This window comes from Cydia strobilella, chromosome 14, assembly GCF_947568885.1.
Source record: "Cydia strobilella chromosome 14, ilCydStro3.1, whole genome shotgun sequence".
Taxonomy (NCBI): Eukaryota; Metazoa; Arthropoda; class Insecta; order Lepidoptera; family Tortricidae; genus Cydia; species Cydia strobilella.
In genome coordinates, this window is record NC_086054.1 from 7,546,948 (window position 1) to 7,553,025 (window position 6,078).

General features: G+C 40.8%; 1 non-coding gene across 1 annotated transcript; it reads left to right on the forward strand.

The window, feature by feature from the left end:
- The first annotated feature begins 1,254 nt into the window (after positions 1–1,254).
- Positions 1,255–1,361, forward strand: LOC134747502 (U6 spliceosomal RNA). Its single transcript, XR_010128337.1, has one exon. It is a non-coding gene; the product is annotated as a U6 spliceosomal RNA (small nuclear RNA).
- The last annotated feature ends 4,717 nt before the right edge of the window (positions 1,362–6,078 follow it).

Below are 6,078 nucleotides of genomic sequence, written 5' to 3' on the forward strand. Positions count from 1 at the left end.
TATCGGTAATAGTCGAGAGCAATCGATTGGTGGAAGTTCGTCAAAGGACAAGAACACTCGAAAGCTCTAATCAAAGAGTTCAACAGCAAAACTGCTAAGGAGCTTCTAGGGGTCAAAAGACATAAAACCTGCGCAGTAACTAGAATATTGACTGGACACTGTAAGTTGAACAAACACATGTTTCAAATTGGGAAGAAACAGGATGCGACATGCAGGTTCTGCCAGGAGTCAGAGGAGACTGCAATGCACATTCACTGTTACTGTGGACCACTAATGTCAAAAAAAATACTGCGCACATACTGCAACCCTATGAGGTACAGAACATTACGGCCCAAAGAATCTGGAATTTTCTGGACTCAACGGGCATTAGTAATGAACTTATGGGACATGCGTTCGCATCGACGGCCGGGCGCAACTGAGGCGCGCGCAGGCGGCAAGTCCTGCATTGATGACGTATGGATCCGCACTACGCATGCCAGCTGATTTCTTCGTACCTACAAAGTCGACGATTGAAGATGCAGAGTTCGTACGACGATTGTCAGAGATAATCTCATCACTTGTACCTGTAACCCAGACACACGTCACGCAATCAAGACCTTTCGTGCATAAGGACCTGGCGACGTGCACTCATGTATTCGTGCGCAATGACTCCGTGCGACCTCCGCTCACACCACCATATGATGGCCCGTTCGAAGTTCTCAAACGCTACGACAAGTATTTCAAGATACAAATGCCACAACGAACTACTGTCGTGACTATTGAGCGTCTGAAGCCAGCCTACATCTACAATGAAGACGTCACAAGCGACAGCCAGCCTCCTGCATCTAGCCCAGACACGCAGACGTACATAACGAGATCGGGCAGAGTCACGAAACGTGTTCGCTTCGCTTGAGAGGGAGTGCTATGGGACATGCGTTCGCATCGACGGCCGGGCGCAACTGAGGCGCGCGCAGGCGGCGCGCTTGTATTTATTCAACGGTTGGAGCGAGATAGAAGACAGGGCGTGCCACTCTCAACAGCAACATAGTGAGATGCTCCGCGGAAGGGTAATCCTGAATTGCTGTATTTTCCACTACCTACTTCATGTATCCGGCGATCGAGAGCGGGATAGAAGACATGCCATCGCTATCGTTAGTTGCGCGATTTACGTAAAAGGGTAGATTAAATTCTACAGTTCTAGGATACCTATCTTTCTGTTTTTAATAAAGTATGGAAATACTATATAAGGCGACAAGTTATTACAATAAATATTCTGTACTTGCTTCGGCAGTACATATACTAAAATTGGAACGATACAGAGAAGATTAGCATGGCCCCTGCGCAAGGATGACACGCAAAATCGTGAAGCGTTCCACAATAAATATTCATTATAAGACTGACCGCTGTTTGCCTCACTCCTCCTGCCTGGACCCCTATAAACTTTAAAGGGCCGTCACAATAGATCACTGCTTGGTCGACGTGACACTCACAGGCCCACTACACCCCAACAATAATAAGGGAAGTGACGTCCCTTGGGTCCTATACCCCCGAGAGTCGGTCAGGCCCCTCCCTCTGGCTTGCCTTCATTGGCCGGCTGGAGTGAACACTGAGCAGGGGCCGCAGGACTCTCACCTCTGGCTTGCCTTTACCGGCCGTCCAGAGTGGGGTGTCAGAGCTATATGCTCGCAGGGTGGAAGTGAAATATGCATAAGACGCGAGTTGGCACAGTGGCTGTGAGTGTTTACAGCCACTGGGTAGAAAGCGGTGCACACCTCTCCACACCCTGAGCCACTCACGCGATGTTGTCCCCTTGTCGCTCCGTGCGAGCGGCCGTTTTCGGGGACCCATATTGTGAGTTGGCGAGTCACCACCTGTCCATTTTTTTCGTGTTTTTAAACATAGATTGGGGCAGGTGCCATAGTATTTCCATAGACCCGGTAACCAGTACACTAACATCTCAACACAATAGCCTAGTTTATTTTGTTTCTTATCATTGCAATAGTCCTGCACTAACCGGGGCTTGTCCTTGGGTGCACTACTATAGTGCATACAGGGATAATCGTCGGTTGGTGTCACATCACCTTTTAGAGTAAATTGTCTTTTTACAAGGGGCATCTGCGTGTTGGCTTCGGCCCCACGCACGCCTTCCAAATGTCCGGGACCCCATGGTCCCGAGATTATGTAAAGGACGAACATAATAATAATAATAGTCGAGTTAAAATCATTGATGACGTATTACCTGTTACATTTACGATTCAACATAACATGACTCCTGACCCCTATTTCACCAACCTGACATTTATCAGTGACATATGTCTGGCAACAATTCGACAATTGTTGGGTGACAACGATACAAAATAAACTAAATTATTTATCTACTCTAAATTGGGTTTAATTCAATAAAACAACTCTTTATTCAGTTATATATATATATATATTACTTTAAGGATTTATTCGTTTTTGGTATTTTTTTACATATATATATATATTACTTAGGTATGCCAAAATAAAATTAATGATTACCTTTGTGTAAAATTCTTCTGTGCGCTGCGAGCTCAGCATGTTAACGCTAAATAGTGACATAGAGTAACTTTATCTATGTTTTGAAGGGACTAACTCGGAACTTTGAACATATTTTAGAAACAAGGTAGATTCGAATCATTCGAATGGGGTTGGCAACTGTCAAAGAGAATATAATCCACAGACTAATAAGAGATACTATACGTAATATATATATATATTTATTTATTATTAATTGTGTAGTATACGTGTACAAAAAAATGTATATTTTTACATTCGCTAGCAATTTAAAACTAAACATTGAGAAGGGAAAAAAATCGCCTTAATATGTACGAGGACTTTTACACCCATTCATAATCACTAGAAGCTATTGTTTGTATTAGGTTTCGTATTGAACACAGCCGGTGAAAAAAGTTCCCCTGTAACACGACCTAATAACACAATTCAGTCTTGATAGTTGATTTGTGCGTCTCTCACTATCTGTTCCACTTTATCATTTAAATCATCCCACATTACAATTAACCGATATACATGAAAATCGTCATGGTGACCTTCGATATATAATAGTTTTAACAATCTCGCTACTTTCGCTCTAAATGTGTGTAACGGCATGGGGAGGCGCCATCTATTAATCAGAGTATTCTTCTGAAATAAATCCCGAAGCTCTTAAACTACATGTTCGCGGAATGAGAAGGACGAAGAACGGAGGCGTTATTACGAGTATAAATACCGACAACAAGGACGATATAGACAAGTTAAAAGCATCCCAGTAGCTTCTAAAATCAGGATTGTATTAGGATTGGATAAAAAAGGATTGTATTATGTTTTATTTCGTTTAGTCCCGGACGCCGCACCGTCTGAGGCGGCAGCAATAGCAGCCAGTGTTGCCAACTCGGAATTTGAAAAAATGACAGACTTATGTCTAAATTATGCCAGGAATATGCTAAATAATTTTGATATGTGCTAAAAAAGATGCTAAAATATTATAGGTAACTAAAAACCGGCCAAGTGCGAGTCGGACTCGCGCACCGAGGGTTCCGTACTTTTTAGTATTTGTTGTTATAGCGGCAACAGAAATACATCATCTGTGAAAATTTCAACTGTCTAGCTATCACGGTTCATGAGATACAGCTTGGTGACAGACGGACAGCGGAGTCTTAGTAATAGGGTCCCGTTTTTACCTTTTGGGTACGGAACCCTAAAAATGAGGGTCTTTCACATAAATCAAACAATGTCAGAGTCAGACCAAGCTAACTTCGCACCGACTTGGTTAGCTAATACCAAATTGCTTTGGAACGTTACGTTTATAGTGGCTCTCCATAGTTTGTAGCTGTCGATGCAGAGAAGGCCTAGCCTGATTCTTTTGATTTAATTGTGACAAGAATGGCATATATTGGAAACAATAAGTAATCAATTTAAAACAAGCCTTTGTGCTGTCAAATATGATATGACTAATGTAAAATAGGCTCAACAAAAATATAAATAGTTTTACATACCAATCAACTTTTTAAGGTCCATTTTCAAGTTTTGTATTAAGTATTTTAGACCTTCAACTATACTGTCTGCAGTTCCATCTTGAAGAGGTACGAGTCCCAAAAAAGTAGATACAATTTTCTTTAATGAGGTACTGAAATATCGTACCGACACATCTAATAACTTTGTTATAGAAATATCAGTACTCTCGTCTATCAAAAGGCTGTATTCTTTTTCTCCAATGTCTTTTACTATTTCTTCCTGGAAATGTGGTCCTTAGATGTTTTTTATTATATTTGTACATTTCGTTCTATGGAGCCGTTCGGTTTTTTGAGTGTTGAGATTCGTGTCTTTTTTTACAGTAACAATTTTCTTCTGTGATGTTTGCGCTTTAGATGTCCTTTTGTGGGTGATGGATGGTTTCTGTCCAGTCGACGGCGCCGAGTTCGCTGAGGTCTTTCTGCACTTCGTCTCTCCAGTCAGTAGTTGCGTCGTCATTATAAATACTATTCAATTCTAATTAAAATATATTTTATGCTGCATCCAGGGGATTAAGTCAAGTCTGTATAAAAAAAATTCGCTCAAATCGGAGGCACTTGTTGAATCCATTCTTTAAATTCCGGCAATTTCTCCCATTCGGAGCGGTACTTTGCAGAGCGCTAATTGTTGGTGCCAGGGATCGGAAACCGGTATTATTTTTAAACCGTTTTCGTACATTGACCCCAAACCGTTATAATAGTGTTCTTGGTTTCAGAAACCGGTATTTTAAATGGTTCTGGGAACAAACGTTTGCTCGCCGATTCCGTTCTCAAAGAACGGAATTAAACCGGTTTATCTGAAAGGTTTATACGAAATGATCCGTTCTTCGAATAGTTCGAATAACGTTTTCGGTTTCGGTTACGGTAGTTTGAAATGGTTTTGGGAACGAACGATTGAATTTCGTTCTCGGGAACGATTGAATTTCGTTCTCGGGAACGAAATAATAACGGTTTTCCGCCAGCCGCAGCCTAAACGCCAAAGTACCTACGTATTTTTTCCGCTGTTATGTCGTATTTAGTAAGTAATAGAGTTCATATTTGTATGCATTGCGTGATTCGCCCGGTGGACGCCGCTGCGTATTAGTGAATAAATTCGCGCGTCTGACCAATAGCACTGACGGCTCAGCGGTACAACGTCGGACTAGCGATCGTATGGGCGAAGGTTCAAACCCCGGTGGCGAATCATCTTTTTCTAAATTTTAAGGATATTTTTTTTCTTCGGAAAGTCATTCCAGCTCATGTCTTTGAAAGATTAATACCGTTGGTGTGTAAACAATGTACCCGCCATAGACATCGAAATTGCAAATGTAAAATTATATTGCAAAATGCAATCACCGTTTATTAACTAAGTTTGATACTTAATACCAAAGAGGATATAATAAGATAGAGCGGTACTGTCGTAGTACATTTTGTAACCACAGTAAATTCACTGCCATCTATCGACACACTTTAAAACTAAAAATGAAGATTTATAAAAATACGATAAAATGTATTAAAATATGGATAATGATTTTTTTTATTTGCATTAATTATTTTTATGATTTTGACCCATGTTCTTTCACTGATATGCGTTAAAATTGTTAAATAACAAACGAAACCGTCAACGCCCTCTATACGAGAGTAGGCCTAAGGTAGTGGCGCCATCTGATCGAGAATCAAATTTTCGTGATTTTCGAGCACGTTTTTTCCTTAGACTGTAAGTAAGTATAGTAACGGCACCAGTCATGGGACTTGTAAGAAGAAATTTGTAGTATTTGTGATATTTCCCTGATACATGTAAAATGTTACCGCTTTGCGTGTTAGAAGTTGAATGTCCAATCCGTCTTTTATGTTTCGGGTGTGTTGTATCAAAGATTCAGCAATTAGTTTCCACATAATTAACAAATTAAAACTATGTGTTTTTTCTCCAGTCATGATCGGCAAAGCTCCAGTAATGGTACCCCGGTAATGGGCGTGGATCCAGTAATGGGCCCCCTATAATGGGCATCCCTATCAGTATAAAGTATTGGAATAGGGAATAAGATTTTGGCAAAAAAATCATTTTTAAGGTTCCGTACGAAGGGTATAA